Raw genomic sequence first — 27,490 nt, forward strand, 5'->3', positions numbered from 1 at the left:
AGATCATTTCTAGGACAAAGTTCTGGACATGATAACGCATTCTGAGGCTTAGCGTCCACTTATGTTGAGGAACACGCGAGGGGTGATACTGCGCATTTTTTAATTTTTTGTGTAAACGAGCTGATAATAATAATCTTTTTTTTAAAAAAAAAACAATGTTAATGAGGTATTTTTGGCATTACAAACAACCACTGTATAAAAAGTAGAGTACAAAGAAAAATAGTCATAATGCAACCGCCGACATATGTCCCACCAAGGCCTGCCTATTTAGCCCCCTTATCTATGCTACCCTAACCCCCTCCCCCCTGCTGACGATTAATTCTCCGCAAAGAAGAAAAAAGTAAATGAATGGTTGCCACCTCCAGGCGAACCCCGACACTGACCCTCTCAAGGCAAACTTGATCTTTTCCAGGCTGAGAAAGCTTGCCATGTCGGTTAACCAGGCCTCCGGCTTCAGAGGCCTAGAATCCCTCCAAGCCAGTAATATCTGTCGCCGGGCTACAAAGGGGGCAAAGGCCAGAACATCTGCCTCTTCCTCCTCCTGGACACCCGGGTCTTCCAACACCCCAAAAATCGCTACCCCTGCTCATTTCCACCCTGGTCTTCAATACTCTGGACATGACATCCGCAAACCCCTGCCGGTAACCCCTAACTTTTGGGCATGCCCAGAACATGTGGACATGGTTCGCTGGTCCACCCGCACATCTGACACACTTGTCTTCCACCCCAAAAAATCTGCTCATCCGGGCCACTGTTACGTACGCCCGGTGCACCACCTTAAATTGGATCAAGCTAAGACTTGCGCATGTAGCGGTCGCGTTGACCCTGCTCAACGCATCCGCCCATAGGCCGTCCTCCATCTCACCCCCCAGTTCCTCCTCCCACCTACGCTTCAGCTCCTCTATATGCGCCTCCTCCGCCCCCATTAATTCTTTGTAGATGTCCGAGATGCTCCCCTCCCCCAGCCCCTAGACACTACCCTATCTTGAATCCCTCTTAGTGGCAGGAGTGGGAAGGATGATACCTGCCTGCGCAGAAAGTCCCGCACCTGTAGATATCTGAAGTCATTCCCTGCTGCCAACCCAAACTTCTCCTCCAGCACCCTCAAGCTGGGGAAGCTGCCTTCCAGAAACAGGTCCCCCATCTTCTCAATTCCCACCATACCCGAAACCCCCCATCTAAGCTCCCCGGAGTAAACCGATGGTTGTCACATATTGGGGACCAAACCGATGCACCCATTGCACCAACGTACCTCCTCCACTGACCCCCAGATCCTCAGGGCCGCCACCACCACCACCCGACTGGTGGAATATCTCGCTGGCGGGAACGGCAAAGGTGCCGTTATCAGCACCCCCAAGCTGGTGCCCCTGCATGAAGCTGCCTCCATCCGCTCCCAAACCACCCCCGTCCCCACTTCCTTATCATCGCAATATTGGCCGCCCAGTAATAATTAATAAAATTTGGCAGGGCAAGCCCCCCGCCCCCCGATTTCTCTCAAGCATCACCTTTTTCACCGGGGGACTTACCCGTCCAAACAAAGCCCAAAATGATTTTGTTGATGCTCTTAAAAAAGGACAGTGGGATGAAAATCGGGAGGCACAAATAAAAATCTCGACAATACCGTTATCTTAATCGTCTGCACCCCCCCTCCCACACCCCGCCAGTGACATCTGCTCAACCAACCGGGACAAGTTCAACTTGTGTAACCGGCCCCAGTCGCGCGCCACTTGTATCCCCAGATATCTAAAATTGTCCCCCACTAACCTGAACGGTAACTCCCCCAGCCGATCCCCCGACCTCTTGCCTGGACTACAAACATCTCACTCTTCATCATGTTCAGTTTGTATCCCGAAAACCGGCCAAATTCCCCCAGAATCGCCATAATCTCCCCCATCCCTGCCCCTGGATCTGCTACACATAGGGTATCGCTGTACGCGGATGGCCTATGCTCCACCCTCACAACCAGCCCTTTCCAACACCTTGAAGCTCTCGGAGCAATTGCCAGCGGCTCTATGGCTAACGCAAATAGCAGTGGGGCAAGGGGACATCCCGGTCTTGTCGCCTGGTGCAGCCTAAAATAGTCCGAGGTCGTCCTGTTCGTCCTTACACTAGCCTCCGGGGCCTGGTACAACAACCTGACCCAGTCGATAAAGCCCCTACCAAACCCAAACCGTCCCAGCACCTCCCATAGATAGTCCCACTCTACCCGGTCGAACGCCTTCTCTGCATCCATGGCCACAACTTCCCTTCTCTCCGGGGGCATCATAATCACATTAAGCAGCCTTCTTATATTGGCCACCAACTGCCTACCCTTGACAAATCCGGTTTGGTCCTCCATAATCACCTCTGGCACACAATCTTCAATCCTGGAGGCCAACACTTTGGCCAGAAGCTTAGCATCCACATTAAGCAACGAGATCGGCCTATAGGACCCACACAGCTCCGGGTTCTTGTCCCGCTTCAATATTAACGAAATGGTGGCCTGTGACATCGTCGGGGGCAGCACCCCTCTATTCCTCGCCTCGTTAAGAACCTTGACCAGCAACGGCCCTAATATCCCCGGAATTTAAAATTCCACCGGGAACCATGTCCCCGGGGCTTTACCCGACTGCATTGCCTTCAAGCCCTCAGATATTTCTTCAGCCCTAATCGGAGCCCCCAACCCATCCATCAGCTCCCTGCCCACCCTTGGGAAAGTTAGCCCGTCCAGAAAGCGTCTCATCTCCTCAGGCCCTGTGGAGGCTTCCAAGCGAGAGTCTGCTGTAAAAGTCCCTGAACGCCCTGTTTAGCCCAGCCGAATCCCCTACCAGGTTCCCATCTCCGTCGATCACCGTATCAATTTCCCTGGCCGCCTTCCTCTTCCTCAACTGCTGTGCCAGCATTCTGCTGGCCTTCTCCCCATGTTCATACAACGCCCCCCTCGCCTTTCTAAGCTGCTCCACTGCCTTGCCCATGAACAGCACCCCAAACTGAGCCTGCAGCCTCCGGCGTTCCAACAAAGAACAAAGAAATGTACAGCACAGGAACAGGCCCTTCGGCCCTCCAAGCCCGTGCCGACCATGCTGCCCGACTAAACTACAATCTTCTACACTTCCTGGGTCGGTATCCTTCTATTCCCATCCTATTCATGTATTTGTCAAGATGCCCCTTAAATGTCCCTATCGTCCCTGCTTCCACTACCTCCTCCGGTAGCGAGTTCCAGGCACCCACTACCCTCTGCGTAAAAAACTTGCCTCGTACATCTACTCTAAACCTTGCCCCTCTCACCTTAAACCTATGCCCCCTAGTAATTGAACCCTCTACCCTGGGGAAAAGCCTCTGACTATCCACTCTGTCTATGCCCCTCATAATTTTGTATACCTCTATCAGGTCTCCCCTCAACCTCCTTCGTTCCAGTGAGAACAAACCGAGTTTATTCAATCGCTCCTCATAGTTAATGCCCTCCATACCAGGCAACATTCTGGTAAATCTCTTCTGCACCCTCTCTAAAGCCTCCACATCCTTCTGGTAGTGTGGCGACCAGAATTGAACACTATACTCCAAGTGTGGCCTAACTAAGGTTCTATACAGCTGCAACATGACTTGCCAATTCTTATACTCAATGCCCCGGTCAATGAAAGCAAGCATGCCGTATGCCTTCTTGACTACCTTCTCCACCTGTGTTGCCCCTTTCAATGACCTGTGGACCTGTACTCCTAGATCTCTTTGACTTTCAATACTCTTGAGGGTTCTACCATTCACTGTATATTCCCTACCTGCATTAGACCTTCCAAAATGCATTACCTCACATTTGTCCGTATTAAACTCCATCTGCCATCTCTCCGCCCAAGTCTCCAGACAATCTAAATCCTGCTGTATCCTCCGACAGTCTTCATCGCTATCTGCAATTCCACCAACCTTTGTGTCGTCTGCAAACTTACTAATCAGACCAGTTACATTTTCCTCCAAATCATTTATATATACTACAAAGAGCAAAGGTCCCAGCACTGATCCCTGTGGAACACCACTGGTCACAGCCCTCCAATTAGAAAAGCATCCCTCCATTGCTACTCTCTGCCTTCTATGGCCTAGCCAGTTCTGTATCCACCTTGCCAGCTCATCCCTGATCCCGTGTGACTTCACCTTTTGTACTAGTCTACCATGAGGGACCTTGTCAAAGGCCTTACTGAAGTCTATATAGACAACATCTACTGCCCTACCTGCATCAATCATCTTAGTGACCTCCTCGAAAAACTCTATCAAGTTAGTGAGACACGACCTTCCCTTCACAAAACCGTGCTGCCTCTCACTAATACGTCCATTTGCTTCCAAATGGGAGTAGATCCTGTCTCGAAGAATTCTCTCCAGTAATTTCCCTACCACTGAAGTAAGGCTCACCGGCCTGGAGTTCCCGGGATTATCCTTGCTTCCCTTCTTAAACAGAGGAACAACATTGGCTATTCTCCAGTCCTCCGGGACATCCCCTGAAGACAGCGAGGATCCAAAGATTTCTGTCAAGGCCTCAGCAATTTCCTCTCCAGCCTCCTTCAGTATTCTGGGGTAGATCCCATCAGGCCCTGGGGACTTATCTACCTTAATATTTTTTAAGACACCCAACACCTCGTCTTTTTGGATCACAATGTGACCCAGGCTATCTACACCCCCTTCTCCAGACTCAACATCTACCAATTCCTTCTCTTTGGTGAATACTGATGCAAAGTATTCATTTAGTACCTCACCCATTTCCTCTGGCTCCACACATAGATTCCCTTGCCTATCCTTCAGTGGGCCAACCCTTTCCCTGGCTACCCTCTTGCTTTTTATGTACGTGTAAAAAGCCTTGGGATTTTCCTTAACCCTATTTGCCAATGACTTTTCGTGACCCCTTCTAGCCCTCCTGACTCCTTGCTTAAGTTCCTTCCTACTTTCCTTATATTCCACGCAGGCTTCGTCTGTTCCCAGCCTTTTAGCCCTGACAAATGCCTCCTTTTTCTTTTTGACGAGGCCTACAATATCACTCGTCATCCAAGGTTCCCGAAAATTGCCGTATTTATCCTTCTTCCTCACAGGAACATGCCGGTCCTGTATTCCTTTCAACTGCCACTTGAAAGCCTCCCACATGTCAGATGTTGATTTGCCCTCAAACATCCGCCCCCAATCTATGTTCTTCAGTTCCCGCCTAATATTGTTATAATTAGCCTTCCCCCAATTTAGCACATTCATCCTCGGACCACTCTTATCCTTGTCCACCAGTACTTTAAAACTTACTGAATTGTGGTCACTGTTACCGAAATGCTCCCCTACTGAAACATCTACCACCTGGCCGGGCTCATTCCCCAATACCAGGTCCAGTACCGCCCCTTCCCTAGTTGGACTGTCTACATATTGTATTCCCTTAACAGTTCCATCCCCGGGGTCACCGCATACCTCCTATCTATCCGTAAGATCTCCTTGATCAGTCGGTCCGTCTCTGCCTTCTCCGTCCTGTCCCTATGAGCTCGGATTGAGATCAGCTCCCCTCACACCACTGCCTTCAGCCACTCCCAGACCACCGCTGCTGAGACTTCCCCTGTGTCATTGACCTGCAGGTAATTCTGCATGCAACTTCCTCAGCCTCTCGCACACCGCCTCGTCCGCCAACATACCCAACTCCAACCTCCATTGCGGACACTGGAAGCTCTCCTCACTAACCTGCAGTTCCACCCAATGTGGGGCATGATCCGAAATAGTGATGGCCGAGTACCCGGTGTCCACCACCCCCGCCAGCAGATCCCCACTCAAAAAAAAGTCAATCCGGGAATACACTTTATGTACATGCGAGCAGAAAGAGAACTCCCGTCGGCTGCCTAAACCTCAATGGGTCGACCCCTCCCTTCTGCTCCATGAACCCTATCAGCTCCTTTGCCATCGTTGGCACCCTCCCTGTTTTAGAGCACGACCGGTCCAGGCCAGGGTCGATAACCGTATTAAAATCCCCTCCCATCACCAGCTTGTGCGAGTCCAGATCCGGTATCTTCCCCAGTACCCTCTTAATGAATTCAACATCGTCCCAATTCGGCGCCTACACGTTAACCAATACCACATTCCTCCCCTCCAGCCTACCGCACACCATGGCATAACGGCCCCCCCGTCCGAGACTATACTACCCGCCTGGAATTGCACCCGCTTATTAATTAAAATTGCCACCCCTCCCGTCTTGGTATGCAGCCCCGAATGGAAGACCTGACTGACCCAACCCTTCCTCAGCCTAACTTGAGCCGCTACTTTCAGGTGCGTCTCTTGCAACATCACCACGTCCGCCTTCAGAGCCCTCAGGTGCACGAACACACGGGCCCTCTTAATAGGCCCATTCAACCCTCTAACATTCCAGGTGATCAGCCTGGTTGGGGGGCACCTTGCCGCCCCCCCGCCGATCAGCCACCTATTGTTCTCTACTCCCCTCCCACCCGCCCATCGAAACCACTTCCCTCATCAACCCAAAACTGAACAATCTCCTAATTACCATAGGAGACAGCCCAAAACAGGCAGAGACCCCCACAAAGAACCCCCCTCAATAGTGCAAATTAACGTAATACAAAATAAAAAGCCCCCACCAACCACCCCCATCAAAACACCGAAAAACCCAACAAAAACCGAATAATGTTTACTCCCCCATCCTCACCCAAACTTCAAAAACATAAAAAAGGCAACAATCAAACCATATATATATATATATATATCGTTCAAGAAAAGAAAAAGATACTGCCACTTAAGTCCAAAAACTTCAGTTCTGCGCCAGACCCTTCTTCTTGGCAAAGTCCATCACCTCTTCGGGCGACTGAAAATAGTGGTGCTGGTCCTCAAGTGTGACTCAGAGGCGCGCCGGGTAGAGGAGCCTGAATTTCACCTTCTTCTTAAACAGATCTCCTTCACTTGCTTGAAGCCTGCCCTCCTTGTGGCCCTCTCCATGCTCAGGTCCTGATAGACACTCAATATGTTATTGTCCCACTTGCAGCTCCTGGTACGTTTGGCCCACTGGAGGACACACTCCTTATCTAAAAATCTGTGGAACCGAACCACCGTCGACCTTGGGGGGGCCCCCGGCCGTGGCTTCCTCACCATCGCCCTGTACGCCCTGTCCACCTCCAACGGTCGGGGAAAAGCCCCCTCACCCAGAAGCTTCTGGAACATATTTACTACAAAAGCACCCTCATCAGCCCCCTCAGGGAGACCAACAATTCTTAAGTTCTGCCGGCGCGCTCTGTTCTCCAGATCTTCCACCTTTTCTAACAGCCTTTTTCTGCTGATCCTTCAGCATCCCCATCTCCAGCTCCACCACCGTTTGGTGCTCCTCCTGGTCCGCCAGCGCTTTCTCCAACTTCTGGATCGTCCGATCCTGGACATCCAGCCTGCGTTCCAGCTGATCGATCGACTCCTTTATTGGGTCGAGACAATCTCGTTTCTGTCTGGCAAACCCCTCTTGGATGAGCTGCATCAGCTCCTCCATCGATGGCTGGGCCGTCGCAGCAGGGGTCCGAACATCGGCCATGTTATCTTCAGCAGCCACTTCAGCCCTTGCTTATGTTTCTATTTCCCTTGCGATCCCTTGGGGTTCTCCATTCCATGCACCACTGTGTGGATCCAGTGCCTAAATGTCCGCACTTTGAAAACCAAAACTCAAAGCCACGAAAAAGTCGGGGAAAAAGGTCCAAAGGCCCGGCCAGAGCGGGAGCCACCAAGTGCGCGACTTACTCCATCAAAGCCGCCACCGGAAGTCAATAATAATATTCTTTATTGTCACAAGTAGGCTGTACGGGTATACCGAGGGAGAATTCAGAATGTCCAATTCACCTAACAAGCATGTCTTTCGGGACTTGAAATGAATGAATGAAAATCGCTTATTGTCACAAGTAGGCTTCAAATGAAGTTACTGTGAAAAGCCCCTAGTCGCCACATTCCGGCACCTGTTCGGGGAGGCTGGACAGAGAGAACATGCAGACTCTGAACAGACAGTGACCCAAGGGGGAATTGAACCCAGGTCCCTGTGAAGCAACAATGCTAACCACTCTGCTACCCATATAGCTTTGTATTGGTACCGATATGGAACATCAACATTTCCTTGTTTAATGGTTAGTGTGATATGTGGAATGTTAAGTAGTTGATTTTCAAATCTTTGTTACTGTTGGCCGTTTAATAAACAAAATATTTTCAAGTGGGTTCTTGTGGGTAGTGCATCCTCACTCAATTCTGGGGTGCAGGCCAACCTCTCAGTTGATGACTGCTCGCTCCTCTGACAACCCCGCGATTTCCAGGGCCTGTTCCTCATTGGGGTGAGGACTCGGATCTCAGGTACTCTGCCCCAGTCTTGTCCCTTTCCCGCTAATTATGGGCTATCTTCTCCTGGGGGGACAAAGAGAGTGTATTGTGAACCGCACGCTTGATGGATTGGGGGGGATCTATTGCAGTAGGCTTGTGTGGGCACCGCAACTGGACATGAAAAAGTTAGGCTGGTGGATGCCAGGGGGTACCAAAGAACAAGCACGAAGGTCGGATGTGGGAAGGGTGCAAGGTGATTGTGGGGGAGGTTTTGGAATTTGAGGGGTGGCATGCTGAACTGATGCCAAGAGAGAGGTGAAAACTTACCCTTGCAGCTCGGTGGAGGTGATTGGTCTTCTTCCTACATTGTACGGCAGTCCCCCTTTATGCTGCCCACACTCACAGCTGCTGCCTCTGCCTCCCTGGCAGTATTGGTGACCCTGCTGTTGGCCCTCCTGCGGCCTCAGAGGAACAGGACACCCATCTCTCATTCACAGCATTGAGAAGCGTGTCCAGATCAGCACCCCCAAAGTGAGGAGCAGTGCGCCATGATTGGCTGTTGACTGGGAGTGAGTGATGAAGGAGCTTTTAAAAGCGGCTCTGCAATGCAAGCCTGACGAACCAGATGGCGAGAAGCTCACGGGGGCTCATTTCCAGTGCTAAGTGCCGTTAAATAGGGGCCATGATTTTGCCACCGAGAAACACCCTGTCAATTGCGCCCAAAATGACACCAAAATGTTTTTGTTAAATCACGCTCTATGTTTTTCTAAAAAAATACACTCAATTCTTTGCACCCATCAAAGATGTTTTAAACTAGGAATTGAAAATTGTGGCCCTCTTATTCACCCTGCCTAGAGCTTCACTAGCCTTCACCAGGAGAAAACAAAAACCTGGATGCAGTAACCTAACCACATTTTTGGGCACAGAGAGAATCGGGGATCGTGCTGGAAAGTTCAGTTGAAATAGATCAGCCATGAATTTGTAGAATGGTGGGGCCGGCTTTGGGGTCTTCTGCTCCCATTACTTATGTTCTTAATCAAGGTGTAATTAAAGTTTTGTACGAGAACAAGTTGTTATTATTTGTTTTGTGGTGAATTGTCCTATGAATAAAATCTGGGTGTTTTGTTTCAACAACAGCTTAAGAGAGCTAGTTATAAATGAAACTTTAGAAAGTGATGCATTCTAACAGCCAGATCCTTTTCTTTCACCACTTGATTCATTCTGTTCCTTGTAGGGTAAATACGCAAATAAGGCATTAAACCTATGAGATACAAGGAAGTGTGTTTTTAATGTACTTTACTGAGCACAAAGTACTTTCCTTACCCAATGCATGCAGAAAAATAATGTTGTGTAATTTGGGGAAAGACACACTTTGTTGACCAAGGGTTAAGATATGACTTTTGTAGTGAAGACAAAGATATATAAATATTTAGCATTTTCCTTCTTTGCCAAATGTCTCTGCAACAGTACTTAATGCACTGAAGCAAATTCTTTCTATAAAACTTTTTTGATCTCGACTTCCACGGCGACCTCTACCTAATCAAGCTTTAGCAACAGGTTATCTTTAATGTTTCCAGAAGTTGTTACTTATTTGTTACTTATAGGGCAGCACGGTAGCACAGTGGGTAGCACTGTTGCTTCACATCGCCAGGGTCCCAGGTTTGATTCTCGGCTTGGGTCACTGTCTGTGCAGAGTCGGCAGATTCTTCCTCCCACAAGTCCCGAAAGATGTGCTGTTAGATGAATTGGACATTCTGAATTCTCCCTCTGTGTACATGACCAGACTAGGGGAATTTCACAATAACTTCATTGCAGTGTTAATTGCAGTAAGCCTACATGTGACAATCAAGATTATTATTGTTATTATTTAGTTTTGAGCTTAAAATGTATTATATAAAGCTTCTTAAAATGGTAACATGGTGTAAACAATCTTTTGATCACAATAACCTAAAAACTGGCAACATTATTCCAAAGCAGCTGAGGAGTTTATACATTGGATTTTGGTGACACTTATAACAAAAAAAAAGTACTTAATTTCCGGCCGTTTTATTTGATGGGGGAAAAACTACAAACATCGGTCTTGCTGTTGACCATCAAAAATTACAGCAGTTATCAACCACAGGTTGTTGCATGTTGCAACTTCCATCAAGACCAGCTACTTTGGTCGAAGGTGATGTTTAAAAACCAGCATATACTCTCACTTCAGACTTCTTACAGGTGCAGGATTCCATTAGAAACAAAATGCTACATACACTAATACAGAAAATTTTGTGTAGATAGGGATAATTATTTATTTATGTTAATCTACTGTTGTTATCTTTATCAACCTACTAACAGGGTCTACAGCTTGGTGCAGGATCCAAGATAGTTGGAAGGATTTTTTAAAAAGTGGAGCAATTTGATGGGTTAGCTTTTTTTTTTAAAAAACTACTCTTGACAAATTTTGCTAACTATCCATCCTTGAAATTCATGTTTAATGTTTCCATTTCTGTTTGTTCCTATCTGTTCAAGTTGTGATTTGTTACTGTTTTATGAGTATTGAAGTTGAGCCAATCATAAACTAATATGGCAGACATTATTTATATACAAGCAAAAGACAATACATACACACATATGCAATGATGTCCAAAATGCCACCTAACATGGCAAATATAGATAAATTATAACACTGGTATGTTTTCTATATAAGCATACAAAATATTATGAAATCACTAAGGAAAGGGGCATTTTATATCAATATTGTGACTTCCTCAGGAAACTAAGGAAATTCGGCATGTCCACATTGACTCTTACCAACTTTTACAGATGCACCATAGAAAGCATCCTATCAGGCTGCATCACAGCCTGGTATGGCAACTGCTCGGTCCAGGACCTCAAGAAACTTCAGAGAGTCGTGAACACCGCCCAGTCCATCACACGAACCTGCTTCCCATCCACTGACTCCATCTACACCTCCCGCTGCCTGGGATATAATCAAAGATCCCTCCCACCCGGCTTACTCACTCTTTCAACTTCTTCCATCGGGCAGGAGATACAGAAGTCTGAGAACACGCACGAACAGATTCAAAAACAGCTTCTTCCCCACTGTCACCAGGCTCCTAAATGACCCTCTTATGGACTGACTTCATTAACACTACACCCTGTATGCTTCATCCGATGCCAGTGCTTATGTAGTTACATTGTATATGTTGTGTTGCCCTATTATGTATTTTCTTTTATTCCCTTTTCTTCTCATGTACTTAATGATCTGTTGAGCTGCTCGCAGAAAAATACTTTTCACTGTACCTCGGTACACGTGACAATAAACAAATCCAATCCAATCCAGCTCTGACTGGAACCTTCCAAAGTTACATGGGAAGAAATGTGCATGAGGGCTTGAAAGTGACAAATATGACATTTTTAAAAAGGAGATGAACTAAGAAATGGTAGGCTAATTGTCGGTAAACTACTGAAGTCTATAATATTTGTTGGGATGGCTAAACACTTTGGAGAAAGAGTAATGAATTAGGGTTCCTAAAGGATAAATAGAGTTGACCAACTGAAGAAACAACTGAATATGCATGGCAATAGTAGCACCCAAGAGACTCATGACAAACAAAAATGGCCACTGGAATTAGGGTAATGTAGCCATATGAATATAGAAGTGGTTGGAGGACAGAGAACAAAGTATGAGGAGGAAAGAAACCAAACGATAAGAGTAAAATGAAAGCACTTGACTGGAAACAATGAGTGGGATTCCAAAAGTTTGCGTTGTGTCTGCACTTATGTTTACTATATATGTAAATTATCTGCATTTGGTAATAGAAGGAGCAACACTTAAACTTGCTCCTGACACCAAGTTTGGGCATTTGGAAAATTATGACAAGAATTGTGAATGATTGTAGGAGGGCATGACATGGATTACATTCACAAGATGGCCAGATGGAGGTCAATGTAGAAAGCACTTGAAAAAAATAATAAGATTGAAAAATGAAATACACCAGACAAGTGAAGATGATAAATGAACTGACCAAGCCAGAGACCTGAATGTGAAGAAGTGCAGAAGACAGAGATACAACCATAATATATTTTTTAAACTGGTGGCCAATCCACCTACCCTGCACATCTTTGCGTTGTGGGGGTGAGACCCACTCAAACACAGGGAGAAAGTGCAAACTCCACATGGACCGTGACCCGGGGCCGGGATCGAACCCGGGGCCTCAGTGCCGCGAACCAGCAGTGCTAACCATGGCGCCACAGTTCCGCCAGATAAAACCATAATAAAGGCAAAATAGGAAACTATTTTTTTATATCAATGCTTTAAATACAAATACAAGGAGATAAAATAAACTGTCACAGGTCTTTAGAACATAGCTCGAACATTTTGTATGGTTTGGATGGTTATATCGTTCCTTTCTAGGAACGATATAAAAGCAATGGAATGGTGCAATGCAGAAAATTTACTTAATGTTAGAGAATGAGGGGTTACAGTTAAGAAGAGAGGGTTGGAGTTGTGTTCTTTTCCAAGAGAGCTGAAAATGGTTAAGGAGTCAACTGGTAGAGTTCTTCAAGATTATGATGGTTTATGATAGCACAGATAGCAATAGACACAAACTGTTTCTGCTGGTTGGCAGTGAGGACAAAAAATGAAGAACCATTTGAATTAAAAGGTTAGAAAAAGCTTATTTTAAAAGTGACTGGAATGTGGAATTTAATCTGTAAATACTTCAACAGTAATTAGATACCTACTCAAAGAAGAGGAATATAGCATTACAGGTTAAGGAGAATGTTAAAAAAGTGAAATTGAACAAGATGGTTCATCTGAAAAGTCATTGCAGGCTCTTTCTGGGTTATAAAATTCTGACTATTATTGGAGTAACGTCTCGGAAGTTTAGTCACTTTTGAAACCTATGCACTGGACAAGACCAGAATACATTAATCAATTCAAACCTTTACAGAGGTTTCTTTACACTACACTATCTCAACAATTTTATATAAATTTTATATATATATATATATATATATATATATATAACATAAATGGCAAAAATTAATCAACTTCAATAGACAACCGTACATTGTTATAATTTGTACACCAGCAAGACCAACTCCACCTCATGATCTCTCTCGACTCCTCCACTGTCTGATGTGTCACACTGCTAGTCTGACATCCAGTACTGAATGAGCAGAGGTTTGCTTCATTCCCAAACCATCGAACTCCATCCTTCTCCCTAACCACTGAGGTTGAACCGGACTTCTTGCAACTCTGGCACTCTATTTGAACCAGAAATCAGCTTCCAATCACATATGCACTCTACCATCAAGACTGCCTACTTCCACATCCACAAAGTTCTACCTGCTTCAGCAGGCCAGCACAGACACGATGGCCAGATGACCTCCTCCTCTGCGGTAACCATCCTATGGCCGGCAGGATCTTCTGGTCCCACTGAAGTGAATGGAAGTCAAATGGAATGGCTCGCTGCAACCGCCATGGGGGAATTCACCGTGGCAAAGCCGTAAAATTTTGGCCTATAATTCTATGACTCCGCTCCTGCTTAGTCTCGTGTTGAAACCCCATTTGTGCCTTTGTTACCTCTCAACTTGACTATTCCAATCCTCTCCAGGCTGGCCTCCAATCTTCAACCTCTGTACATATGAGGAAATTCAAAACTCTGCTGCCTTGTGTACTTGCATCAATTCTGGTTCATCATCACTAGTGTTTGCTGACCTAAATTGACTGCTGGTCTAGCACCGACTCAAATTCTAAAATTCTCTTCCTTGCTTTCAAATTGCTTCATGGTTTCACTTTTCTCTATGTCTGCAACCTCCTCCAGCCTTACAGCTCTCCGAGATCTCTCTACTCCCCAAATTTTGTCCTCTTGCGTATGCTCAATTTTTATCATTCCACGACTGGCCTTGGAGTTCAGCTGCCTTGGTCCCTAGCTCCAAAATTCCTTCCTAAACCTCTCCTCCTCAATACTCACCTCTTTGACTGAGCTTTTAGTCACCTATCTGAATATCACCTTATATAAAAGCAAATTACTGCAGATGCTGGAATCTGAAACAAAACAGAAAATGCTGAATAATTTCAGCAGGTCTGACAACATCTGCAGAGAGACATCAGAGCTAACGTTTTGCTGGATGATGCATTGTGGCGAGCACTGTTGCCTCACAGCACCAGGGACTGGGTTCAATTCCAACCTTGGGTGACTGTATGTGTGGAGTTTGCACGTTTTCCCCTGTCTGTGTGGGTTTCCTCCAGGTGCTCCGGTTTCCTCCCACAGTCCAAAGATGCACAGGTTAGGTGGATTGGCTGTGCTAAATTGCACTTCTGTGTCAAAAAGGTAATGTGGGATGACTGGGTTAGGGTGGGACCAAGGTAGGATGTACTTTTGGAGGTTTAGTACAGACTCTATAATAATATAATAATCTGTATTGTCACAAGTAGGCTTACATTAACACTGCAATGAAGTTACTGTGAAAAGCCCCCAGTTGCCACATTCCGGCGCCTGTTCGCATACACAAGAGGGAGAATTCATAATGTTCAAATGACCTAACTGGGCCAAATGGCTTCCTTTTGCACTGTTGTGGTTCTGTGACACTTTGCCAAAGTTGATATTTACTGATGGAAACTAGTTCAACTTTCAATCTCATGTTAACAAAGAGTCATCCAGACTCGAAACGTTAGCTCCGCTCTCTCGCCACAGATGCTGGCAGACCTGCTGCGATTGTCTAGCATATTCGGATTTTGTTGTTGAATATCATCTTACGTGGCCTGGTCAAATTTTGTTTGATAACACTCTTGTGATGTACCTTACAATGGTATTCTATGTTATTTAAATGCAAACTGCTCTTGGAACAGTTGAGAACCTCACAAATAAATTATGACTAAAGTTAGGCTCACTCTACTCTTATGCCTGATTGTCATTAAAGAAAATACTTTTAAAACTCGATTAAGAGTAGCACATTTTAAAATCCTTTAAAAATTGCATTTGAGGGGGCAGCACGGTGGCGCAGAGGTTCCAGGTTCGATCCCGGCCCTTGGTCACGGTCTGTGTGGAGCTCGCACATTCTCCCAGTGTTTGCATAGGTTTTGCCCCCACAACCCAAAGATGTGCAGGGTAGGTGGATTGGCTATGCTAAATTGCCCCTTAATTGGAAAAAATGAATTGGGTACAAAAAATTGTATTTGAAGTTCAATATCATTGGGGATTTTCACTGTAACTTCATTTCTGTATAACATAAGCCTACTTGTGACAATAATTAGAATTATTATTGAGGCCCCAACGAGGGCTTCGCCAACACGATAAAACTCAATGATATTTACTGACAGAAACTAATTCAATTTTCAACCTCATGCTTAAGTTAATTACAAGAGATGTTATGGATTCAGTGTCAAACCATGTATGCATATTAGGATGGCTGTCAACTAACTCTTCTCCACAATCAACCCAGACCCCCAACCAAACTCCATCGATTATCTAGAAGTATTTGGCTGTTGAGTCTGCGATGAACACCCGGGGACCATCTATTGGGACCAGTCTGCAACCAAATTGAAGTAGCTCTTAGATGGAACTGGAATATTTTGGTTAGGCTGCCAGATCAGTTCAAGTCGTTCATCATCCGAAGTTTGGAAATAGAAACGAAAGGAAACGCGCGCTGATGGAACAAGACATTCGGAACCTTGAGTTGTTTGCGCCACCCTCACCCAATAAACTAAAGACGTTTACACATGAATTTTGAAACGTATTTAAGCAAATGCAGACGCTGTAAGAAAATACCAGACAAGACCCCGTTTCCAAGCCAGTTAAAAAACTCACATTGCGGAAACAACGTTCGCCCCACAGCTCCCCAATCTGAGGCAGGCCACCGAAGGACGAGTGGGCCGTTGTCCGGGACACCGATTTGGTGGTTTAACCCACTCGCGATCTCACTTTGGGCCTCGGTTGGTACCAACGTTGTCCTCATTCAGCAGGCACCGAACTGCTACAACCACACATGATGCATTAGTCCCGCGCCCGCTGCTCGGATTGGCTTACACATATAACCCCGCCACCTTAAACTGACATTCCACCTCACTATTGGACGAAAGGGACGTCAATCATGTCCAGGTGACCGCCCTCCCCTCTGCTATTAGGTTAGGTTGCGCGGCAGTCGCTCTCTGGTGTTAGCGCATGCGTCCTGTGGGGGGGGGTCCAGTATCTACTCGAGGCCCCGGATTGTGGCCTAGCCAATGGTGGCCCCAGCTTTCAGGTAAAGTCAGCACAGGGACGGAAGGGAGGACTGGATTGGATTTCAGAGTGGGAGATATGGGGGGCGGGCGGTGACTGACCGATTGCCGTGGGGTGTTGGCCGCCGGAGTTATGGTTAAAACTGGTCACCAACTCGCTGATCCTTCCCGGCCTCTAAAGATGGCGCTGTCGCTAACGTCAGTACTTCTGGGGCGCTCGGAACTGGCGAGGTTGCGGCCGGGGCTCACTGAGCAGAGCGGGATTTAGTGTCTGCCTGTTGGGGGCAGAGCAGTTCCCTGCACCTCCAGGGACAGGCACTTGGATCAACACGAGGGAGGCCGTGGCAAGGCGCCAGTGGGTGTCTCCAGCCAAAACAAGATCTTCGGTGGTCCTGGTGCAGTTCATGCTCCGCGTCCGGACTGCCCCTGCCCTTTGCATCGTTTCCTCTCTGTACCCGAGCTCGGGGATGGATGGAGGTTGTGTCCAGGCCCTGGATACCAGTGTGAGAGAACAGCTTGCTCGAGCCACTTACCCCTGCAGGAGAAGCGATGGAAGTTTGTTTTGAGCTGTCGAAGAGTCCTGGTGCCACTTCACTTAAGGTGCGATGTTGCCGGCAGAGAGGGTCGACGTGAATGGGGAACAGAAGATTTATCACGCGCGCCGAAGACTCGATAGCCTGACCGTTGAAATACATTTTGTATTTCTGTACCCCATCGAGGCGTCTAATTGTGAGAGATTCAGTAGCGCTTTTTTAAAAAGGTATATTCTTCAACAGAATTCCCATGGTACAAATATATTCTCAGGAAGAAAGATCACTAGATAATTATTTAATCATAGGACGGTTACAACACAAGGCGCATAGTGTCTTGCTCTCTGCAAAAGCAATTTAGTTGTTCCCGCTCTCCTGACTTTCCCCATAACCCTGTTATTTTTTTTCTTCAGATAATTGTATATTTTACTTTTGATAGCAGCAATCCAATCTCCCTCCGCCACAGTATATTCTAGATCTTAATCACTGATTGCATGAAAAATGTTTTTCCTTGTGTTATGTCTCATTCTTTCTCCAACGATTAAGTCAGTGTCCTCTGGTTCTCAACCCTTCTACCAATGGAAATAGATTCTCCCGATCTACTCCTGGTCGCTCATGATTTTGAATACCTCTGTCAAATCTCCTCTCAGTATTCACTTATTTAAGGGGAATAGCGTCAGATTCTCCAAATTATCCTTGTTATTACTGAAGTTGCTCATTCCTGGAACCATAGATGGGTTTTTAAGAAGGGCACCTCATTGATCATGGTTGACTTTAATCTACATGTAGATTGGATAAATCCGTTCAGCAAAGATAGCTTGGAAAATGAGTTCATGGACTGTATGCAAGTTTTCTTACAACAGTATGTTCTAGAGTCAACCAGGGCTGGTAATGAACAAGGAGATGAATGGTCAATAACCTCATGGCAAAGGAGCCTTTAGGTGACAGCGATCATAACATAATTGAATTTCGTGTTCAGTTTGAAGGGAAGAAATGTGGGTCGAAGACAGGATTTTTAAACTTGAATAGCTAATTATAAGGCTATGAAAATTGAATTGGAAAACTAGGTTAAAGAGTTGGGCAGTAGAGATACAGTGGCAGACATTTGAGGAGTAGCTTATTCCAGAGATAAAGAAAGACTCTTTGAGAAAGATGCCTGTGGTGAAATAAAGAATTTAAGGATAGTATCAAATTGGTGAGGCAGTGGTATTGTCATTGGACTGGTAATCCAGAGACCCAGGATAATGATCTGGGAACCCGGTTCGAATCCCACCATGGCAGGTGGTGGAATTTAAACTCTAGAAAATATCTGAAATTAATCTTTTAATCTGGAAGTAAAAGATGACCGTGAAACCATTGTTGATTGTCGTAAAAACTCATCTGGTTCACTAATGTCCTTTCGGGAAGGAAATCTGCCATCTGGTCTGGCCTACATGTGACTCCAGAACCACAGCAATGTGGTTGACTCTTAAATGCCCTCTGAAATGGCCTAGCAAGCCACTCAGTTGATTTCAACCACTACAGAAACACAAAACCAGACAGACCACTCTGCATCGAACCCGGCCCTGTCGAGGTCTGGGGGGTTGGGGAAGGTGTCTCTCCTGACTAGGTTGCCCAGCATTTTGGCGATGTAGCCTATCTGGTCTCTACCCTTGAAGCCTTCTGGTGGACCCACAATCTGCACATTCTGTTGTCGGGGCCTGTTCTCCTGGTCCTCTACCTTCCCCTTTAAGCTCCCTTGGGCCACTACCAACCTTTTGACTTCTGCTTCCAGAGCGACAATCCTGTCGTTCTGCTCCTTCGAGGTGCTCTCCAGGTCGTGGATTGTCCTCTCCACTTTCTTCCCCAACCTGTCGATTGTTTTTTGTAAGGCGACCATCACCTCCGTCACCACCACCTTGACAACCACCTGGATTTTAATTCTGATTGCCTCTTGCATGGCGGCCAGCTCCTTCTTGAGGAAGGTCTCCCGTACGTCTCCAGGTGGCGAGGGGAGGCTGATGCTCGGGTCGATGGTCTCCCTCTCTCTTGGGTAGCCGGGCCCCCCTCGCCTCGTGGGCCCACCGGTTGCTGTTCGTGGCCCTTTCCGCCACTTCTGCCGTCCTTTCGGCTCCTCGTGCTTCCATTTGCTGGCATTTCTTTTGTGGTCGTTTTCTTCCTTCCGCTGAGGTTACTTTGCTATCGATTTTTCAGGCAAAATTCACCTAAAAGTGTCTATTTGATTCTGCTTGGGAGAAGAGTCACCTGATGTGCATCCGGTCAGCACATCACCGTCACCAGAAATCTATGTTTAAGGTGCGAGGGGCAAGGTTTAGAGGAGCTGTACGAGGCAAGTTTTTTACACAGGGTAGTGGGTGCCTGGAACGCGCTGCCGAAGGGGGTGGTGGAAGCAGGGACGATAGTGACGTTTAAGGGGCATCTTGATAAATACATGTATAGGATGGGAATAGAGGGATACGGACCCCGGAAGTGTAGAAGATTTTAGTTTAGACGGGCAGCATGGTTGGCGCAGGCTTGGAGGGCCGAAGGGCCTGTTCCTGTGCTGTACTTTTCTTTGTTCTTTTATTTGTCCGGATTAAACTCCATTTGTCATTTCTCTGCTCAAGTCTCTATCTATGTCCTGCTGTATCTTCGGACTATCTCAACACATCTGCCACTCCACCAACCTTGATGTCATCCGCAAACTTACTAATCCGACCGGCTACATTTTCCTCCAAATCGTTTATGTACACTACAAACAACAGAGGCCCAAGCATAGGTCCCTGTGGAACACCATTAGTTGCAACCTTCCATTCAGAAAAACTCCCTTCTACTGCTACCCTTTGCCTTCTGTGACCGAGCCAGTTCTGTATCTATCTTACCACCTCACCTCTGATCCTGTGTGACTTCACCTTTTGTACCAGTCTGCCATGAGGCACCTTGTCAAAGGCTTTACTGAAGTCCATGTAAACAACATCCACCACCCTCTCCTCATCAATCATCTTTGTCACCATCTCAAAAAACTCGATCAAGTTAGTGAGGCACAACCTCCCCTTCACAAAACCATGCTGTCTATCGCTTATGAGTCCATTTGTTTCCAAATGGGTATAAATCCTGTCCCTGAGAATTTTCCAGGATTATCCCTGCTGCATCCTTAAACAGCGGTACCATATTAGCTATTCTCCAGTCCTCTGGGATCTCACCTGTAGCCAATGAGGATACAAAGATGTCAGTCAAGGCCCCAGCAATTTCCTCCCTTGCTTCCGTCAGTATTCGGGTAAATCCCATCCGGCCCAGGAGACCTATCTACCTTAATATCTTTTAAAAGACCCAATACCTTCTCCTTTCCGATGTTAACATGATCCAGATTGTTCACACATCTTACCCAAGAATCATCCTCCACAAAGTCCTTTCTTTGGTGAACACTGATGCAAAGTACTCATTTAGTACCTTGCCCATTATCCCTGGTTCAACACATAGATTCCGCCCACTGTCGTAAAGTGGTCCAATCCTTTCCCTGGCCACCCTCTTGCTTTTTACATATGAATAAAAAGCTTTGGGATTCACCTTAATCCTACTTGCCAAGGACTTTTCATGACCCCCTCCTAGCCCTCCTAATTTCCTGCTTCAGTACCTTCCTTCTTTCTTTATACTCCTCAAGGGTTTCAATTGTCCCCTCCCTTCTAGACTACAAAAGTTTCTTTTTTCTTTTTGATGCGGCTCACAATATCCCTCGTTATCCAAGGCTCCCTAAACTTCCCATACTCATCCTTCGTTCTCTCAGGAACGTGTCTTTCCTGAATCCTAATCAACTGTCGCTTGAAAGAGTCCCACATGTCCGATATTGATTTACTATCCAACCTCGCACTCAATCCAAATTCTTCAATTCCTATCTACTGTTATCGTATGACCATAAAACCATTGTCGATTGTCGTAAAAAAAACAATCTGGTTGTTAATGTCCTTTAGGGAAAGAAATCTGCCATCCTTACCTGGTCTGGTCTACATGTGACTCCAGACCCACAGCAATGTGGTTGACTTAACTGCCCCCTCAAGGGCAATTAGGGGCGGGCAATAAATGCTGGCACGCTTGCAACGCCACGTCCCATAAAAACAAATCTTTAAAAAATTGTTGGACTTCCTAATTGCCTTCTTTATGGTTTTTTTTCTTTATAAATTTAGAGTATCCAATTCATTTTTTCCAAAAAGGGGCAATTTAGTGTGGCCAATCCACCTGCACATCTTTGGCTTATGGGGGCGAACCCCACGAAAACATGGGGAGAATGTGCTAACTCCACACGTACGGTGACCGAGCCAGGATTGAACCTGAGACCACGGCGCCATGAGGCAGCAGTGCTAACCACTGCGCCACCGTGCTGCCCATGCCTTCTTTATTTTTAAGTTGCTTTCTGTTGCTAATTTCGCTTCTTACACACACTGATCTGTCTCTATCAGTGTTGTTCAAGACATCCCCAAATTTAATGTTCAGCTAATTTCTTCAAAGTAGCTGTGAACTATGTGATTGATTCACCTTTTTGTTGGTTATGTTTATGGAACCTGAACCTCTCGGCAATGACCAACATTTAGGTAAGAAGTGGCCCTATAATATCTCCACAATCTCATCCTAAGTTTTTGAGCCTGGGTTTTCTGGTTGCACCAGGCTTTGCAGGAGGTTGTGAGGAGGTTGTATGTCGTCGTCATCTCTCTTTCCCCCCCCCCCCCCCCCCCCCCCCATCGTGATGGTCCTCCTCGTGTTGGCCAGTGAAGGTCACCATTGTTCTGTTCCTGCTGCTGGCTGCTGCAGAGAGATCTTCTAAGGTAGTGCGGCGCGGCACCTTTTAACCTTCCTGGATTTCACACCCTTTTGGGTGGCCCCTGGGTCATTGCCAATCGGTTGATCAGGGCGTGATCGATTGAGTCATCAGGGGCCGTCACACCGATTTCAGAGTGTGCACTTACCGGACATGTCTGCAGGTGTTGGGGGCACGTAGGACCTTCCAAATAAGGAGTATAGGTGCCGTTGTGTCTGGTAGACATTCGTGATTGACAATGTAGTTCTATTGTCCCTGGGATGACCTGGAGATTACCTTTTTCCTGTGTATTGCAATTTCCAGGCTGCAGCCTGCTTATCAATATTCATTCAGACAATGGGGATGGGTGAAGGGATTTGATGGGGAGACTATGGGAGCGTGTGGGCATCGGTGTTGGAGGGGCAGACCCCCACAAAGGAAGAGGGGGAGTGGAGGCCCGTGGATGGGGAATTGGGGTATGGCTGCAAAAGGAGCTGCGCCCGAGGGGGCGGGTCCAGCTCAGGAAAGCGCGGGCTTTTTCCCGCGCTAGGGGGGGGGGGCGGGGGGGGGGGGATGGGCGGTGCTGGAGAGGAGCGCACACTGACTGCCAGGGAGGGGGGATTCTCACACTGGAGGGGGTCGATGGAATGGCGGGCGAGGCCGGGGTCAGCAGGAGTCAGCTGACTTACGGGAGTGTTATGGGGGGAGCAAAAGGGCTAGATGTGGATCTAGCGGGGGAGGGGGGGTATAGGATTGCTGCTGCGTTGGCCAAAGGGAAGCTGGAAGTAGGAGAGGTGGTCGGGGCGGGAGTCCGCCGTATGGGGGACTGGAGGATGCGGGGGGCACGGGTACGTGGCTGGCCTAGAAAAGGAGATGGCTAGTCGGGTGGGGGGTGGGGTGTTGAGGGTGAGCAGCCCCCCAATCCGGCTGATAACTTGGAATGTGAGGGGCCTGAACGGGCCGGTCAAGAGGGCCCGGGTGTTCACGCACTTAAAGGGACTGAAGGCAGACGTGGTTATGCTCCAGGAGACGCATTTGAAGGTGGCAGATCAGGTTAGTCTGAGAAAGGGATGGGTAGGACAGGTGTATTCCATTCAGGGCTGGATGCGAAGAACAGAGGGGTTGCAATACTGGTGGGGAAGCGGGTGTCGTTTGAGGCAATGAATATTGTAGTGGATAACGGAGGTCGATATGCGATGGTGAGTGGTAGGTTGCAGGGGGTGCGGGTGGTACTGGTAAACGTATATGCCCCGAACTGGGATGATGCCGGATTTATGAAATGCATGCTGGGTCGGATTCTGGACCTGGAGGTAGGAAGCTTGATAATGGGGGGGGATTTCAACACGGTGCTGGACCCAGCACTGGATCTCTCTAGGTCTAGGACGGGCAAGAGGCCGGCTGCGGCCAAGGTGCTTAGGGGGATTATGGACCAGATGGGGGGAGTGGATCCATGGAGGTTTGTCAGGCTCCAGGCCAGGGAATTTTCATTCTTTTCACACGTCCATAGAGCCTACTCCTGGATAGATTTTTTTATTTTGAGTAGGGCGCTAATCCTGAATGTGGAGGGAATGGAGTATTCGGCCATAGCCATCTCAGACTACGCCCCACACTGGGTGGAGCTGGAGTTAGGAGGGGAGGGGGACCAGCGCCCGCTGTGGCGTCTAGATGTGGGATTATTGGCGGATGAGGTGGTGTGCGGGGGTGCATTGAAAGATATTTGGAGGCCAATGACAACGGGGAGGTGCAGGTGGGGGTAGTTTGGGAGGCGCTGAAGGCGGTGGTCAGGGGAGAGTTAATCTCCATCAGGGCCCACAGGGAGAAGAGAGAGAGAGCAAGGAGAGAGAGAGGTTGGTGGAGGAGATCTTAAGGGTGGACTGGAGATAGGTAGAGGCCCCCGAGGAGGGACTACTCGGGGAGCGGCGGAACCTCCAGACGGAGTTCGACCTGTTGACCACAGGGAAGGCAGAGGCACAGTGGAGGAAAGTGCAGGGGGCGACATAAGAGTATGGGGAGAAGGTGAGTCGGATGCTGGCACACCAGCTTCGTAAGAGGGAGGCAGTGAGGGAGATTGGTGGAGTTAAGGATAGCGGGGGGATACGGTGCGGAGTGCAGTGAGAATAAATGAGGTATTTAGGGACTTCTACGGGGATCTGTACAGATCTGAGCCCCCAGCGGGGGAAGAGGGGATGCGACGATTTTTGGATCAGCTGAGGTTCCCGAGGGTGGAGGCGCAGGAGGTGGCTGGTTTGAGGGCACCAATTGGGCTGGAGGAGCTGGTTAAGGGATTGGGGAACATGCAGGCGGGGAAGGCCTCGGGGCCAGATGGGTTCCCAGTCGAGTTTTACAGGAAATACGTGGACCTGCTTGGCCCGTTGCTAGTGAGGACATTCAATAAGGCAAGGGAGGTGGGGCCTTGCCCCCGACAATGTCCGGGGCGCTGATCTCTCTGATCCTGAAGTGGGACAAGGACCCACTGCAGTGTGGGTCGTATAGACCGATCTCGCTCCTCAATGTGGATGCTAAGTTGCTGGCAAAAGTGCTGGCTACGAGAATTGAGGACTGTGCCCCGGGCATGATTCATGAGGACCCGACCGGATTTGTAAAGGGCAGGCAGCTAAACACCAATGTGCGGAGGCTCCTCAATGTGATTATGATGCCCTCGGTAGAGGGATAAGCAGAGGTAGTGGCAGCTATGGACACGGAAAAGGCCTTAGATCGGGTGGAGTGGGAGTATCTTTGGGAAGTGCTGCGGAGGTTTGGGTTTGGGAGGGGTTCATCAGCTGGGTCAGGTTGCTATATAGAGTCCCGGTGGCGAGTGTGGCTACGAATCGGCGGAGGTCGGAGTACTTTCGGCTGTACCGAGGGACGAGGCAGGGGTGCCCCCTGTCCCCCTTGCTGTTTGCATTGGCAATTGAGCCTCTGGCCATGGCACTAAGGGAGTCCAGGAAATGGAGGGGACTGGTCCGAGGGGGAGAGGAACATCGGGTGTCGCTATATGCGGATGACCTGTTGCTGTATGTGGCAGATCCAGTGGAGGGGATGGCAGAGGTCATGCGGATCCTAAGGGAGTTTGGGGACTTCTCGGGGTATAAGCTCAATGTAGGGAAAAGTGAGCTCTTTGTGGTGCATCCAGGGGACCAGGGAAGGGGGATCGACGACCTGCCGTTGAATAGGGTGGAAAGGAGCTTTTGGTACTTCGGGATCCAGGTGGCTGGGAGTTGGGGGGCCCTGCACAAACTCAATTTGACGCGGTTGGTGGAACAGATGGAGGAGGATTTCAAGAGATGGGATGTTCCGCCACTCTCTCTAGCGGGCAGGGTGCAGTTAGTTAAAATGATGGTCCTCCCGAGGTTTCTCTTTGTGTTCCAGTGCCTTCCCATTATGATTCCCAAGGCCTTTTTCAAACGGGTAGGTAGGAGTATCATGGGTTTTGTGTGGGCAAATAAGATCCCGAGGGTAAAGAAGGGTGTTTCTGGAGCGTAGTAGGGACAGGGGAGGGCTGGCTCTGCCGAATTTGTGTTACTGTTATTGGGCTGCCAATGTGGCGATGATCCGTAAGTGGGTAATGGAGGGAGAGGGGGTGGTGTGGAAGAGGTTGGAGATGGCGTCCTGTGTGGGCACGAGCCTGAGGGCGCTGGCGACGGCACGCTGTTGCTCTCACCGACGAGATACACCACGAGTGCGGTGGTGGCGGCGACGTTGAAGATCTGGGGGCAGTGGAGACGACACGGGCGAGGTAGGAGCCTCGGTTTGGTCCCCGATTCGGGAGAACCATCGGTTCGTCCCGGGAAGGATGGATGGGGGATTTTGGAGCTGGCATCGGGCAGGGATTAGAAGAATGGGGGACCAGTTTATAGATAGGACGTTTGCGAGCCTGGGGGCGCTGGAGGAGAAGTTTGGGTTACCCCCGGGAAATGCTTTCAGGTATATGCAAGTGAGGGCGTTTGTGAGGCGACAGGTGAGGGAATTCCCGCTGCTCCCGGCACAGGGGACTCAGGACAGGGTGATTTCAGGTGTTTGGGTTGGAGAAGGCAGGGTTTTCAGCGGTCTGCCAGGAGCTGAAAGAAGAGGAGGAGTTAAAGGGCAAGTGGGAGGAGGAGCTTGGGGAGGAGATAGATGAGGGTCTGTGGGCTGATGCCCTGAGCAGGATTAATTCTTCCTCCTCTTGCGCCAGGCTCAGCCTAATACAATTCAAGGTTATTCACAGAGCGCATATGACAGGGGCGAGGTTGAGTAGGTTCTTTGGGGTGGAGGATAGATGTGGGAGGTGCTCGGGAAGCCCGGCGAATCACGTCCACATGTTCTGGTCATGCCTGGCACTGGAGGGGTTTCGCGAGGACTATGTCCAAGGTGGTGAAAGTCCAGGTCAAGCCGAGTTGGGGGTTGGCACTATTTGGGGTAACGGACGAGCCGGGACTGCAGGAGGTGAAAGAGGCCGGTATCCTGGCCTTTGCGCCCCTGGTAGCCCGGCGGAGGATCTTGCTATTATGGAAGGACGCGAAGCCCCCCCAGTGTGGAAGCCTGGATAAATGGCATGGCAGGGTTCATTAAGCTGGAGAGGATAAAGTTTGCCTTACGAGGGTCTGTGCAGGGGTTCTTCAGGCAGTGGCAGCCTAGGCTATCTCGCGGAGCGTTAGGAGGAGATCAGCAGCAGCAGCAACCCAAGGGGGGGTCTCTTTCGGGGGAGGATTCGGGTGGGTGGGTGGGGGGGGGGGGCTTCCCTACAGGTACCTTTGAATGTCATATGGGGGGGGGGTACTGTATATGGGGAAACCCAATGTAAAGGTTTTGTATAATTTTTGACTTGTGTTTGTGTTTCTTTTTATTGGGGGGGGGGGTTGTTAAAAATGTTGTTGGAAAATTTGAATAAACATATTTTTTTTAAATAATAATATTCATTCAGACTGCAGCCTTCTTGTTCTTGGCTAAATTTCCCAGCATCCTTTGCAGAACACCATCTTAAGTGGTTGTTCGGCTACATGTGCCACCCCAACCTTTTTTGTAAAAGGTATTTTTGTTTCAATTTTCTACATTTTACAGTAACAGAAAACATACTCAGCATATTTGAAGACCCCCCCACCCCTTTAACAGTTGCCGGTGACCAGCTCTCCAAAATGCTAAATGAACAAACCCCAACTCTTATGGAACTCATCATCCCCCCCCCCCCCCCCCCCCCCCCTCAGTGCAAATTTCACCATCTCCACCGATAAGAACTCCATTAGGTCTCCCAGCCACACCGAGGCACAGGGTGGAGAAACTGACCTCCACCCCAACAGAATCCGCCTGTGAGCGATCAACGATGCAAAGTCTAAAACATCTGCCCCCGCATCTTTCTGCAACTGCGGCAGGTCCGACACCCCGAATATAGCCCCCAGGACCAAGCTCCATGTCTACATGTAATACCACCTGCATGGCACTTTATTTAAAAAAAAAAAAATGATTCCCAAAACCTTGCCAGCTTCGAGCAAGACCAGAACACTTGTACATGGTTAGCAGAGCCCCTCCCACACTGCTCACAGAGGTCCTCTACCCCCTCAAACAGCAGGCTCGTCCTTGAATTCGTCAGATGTGCCCTGTTCACCACCTTCAGCTATATCAGCCCCAGCCTTGCACACGAGGTTGAGGCATTCACCCTCTGCAGCACCTCACACCACCTTCCCTCCTCTAATGCCGTCCCCAACTCCTCTTCCCACTTGACCTTAATCCCCT

The 27,490-nt window shown here is 48.3% G+C and overlaps 2 protein-coding genes across 13 annotated transcripts in view; one reads left to right on the top strand and one right to left on the bottom strand.

The window, feature by feature from the left end:
• The window catches only part of ppig (peptidylprolyl isomerase G (cyclophilin G)), a 117,771-nt gene extending 100,605 nt beyond the window's left edge, over positions 1-17,166 (bottom strand). The window contains exons 1-2 of one of the 6 annotated variants that reach the window (XM_072475874.1): positions 17,017-17,165; positions 16,074-16,239 (exon numbers count right to left, since the gene is read on the bottom strand). The gene's annotated coding sequence lies outside the window, so the exon portion shown is untranslated. Of the gene's footprint in view, positions 1-16,073; positions 16,393-16,585; positions 16,724-17,016 lie in introns of those variants that run through there. The other 5 variants (XM_072475876.1, XM_072475875.1, XM_072475878.1 and 2 more) reach the window with 5 other exon arrangements.
• fastkd1 (FAST kinase domains 1) overlaps positions 16,388-27,490 on the top strand; it is a 65,877-nt gene continuing 54,774 nt past the window's right edge. For 5 of the 7 annotated variants that reach the window (XR_011934998.1, XM_072475880.1, XM_072475883.1 and 2 more), the window contains exon 1: positions 17,099-17,243. The gene's annotated coding sequence lies outside the window, so the exon portion shown is untranslated. The other 2 variants (XM_072475881.1, XM_072475882.1) reach the window with 2 other exon arrangements.

This window comes from Scyliorhinus torazame, chromosome 2 (genome assembly GCF_047496885.1).
Source record: "Scyliorhinus torazame isolate Kashiwa2021f chromosome 2, sScyTor2.1, whole genome shotgun sequence".
Lineage (NCBI taxonomy): Eukaryota > Metazoa > Chordata > Chondrichthyes > Carcharhiniformes > Scyliorhinidae > Scyliorhinus > Scyliorhinus torazame.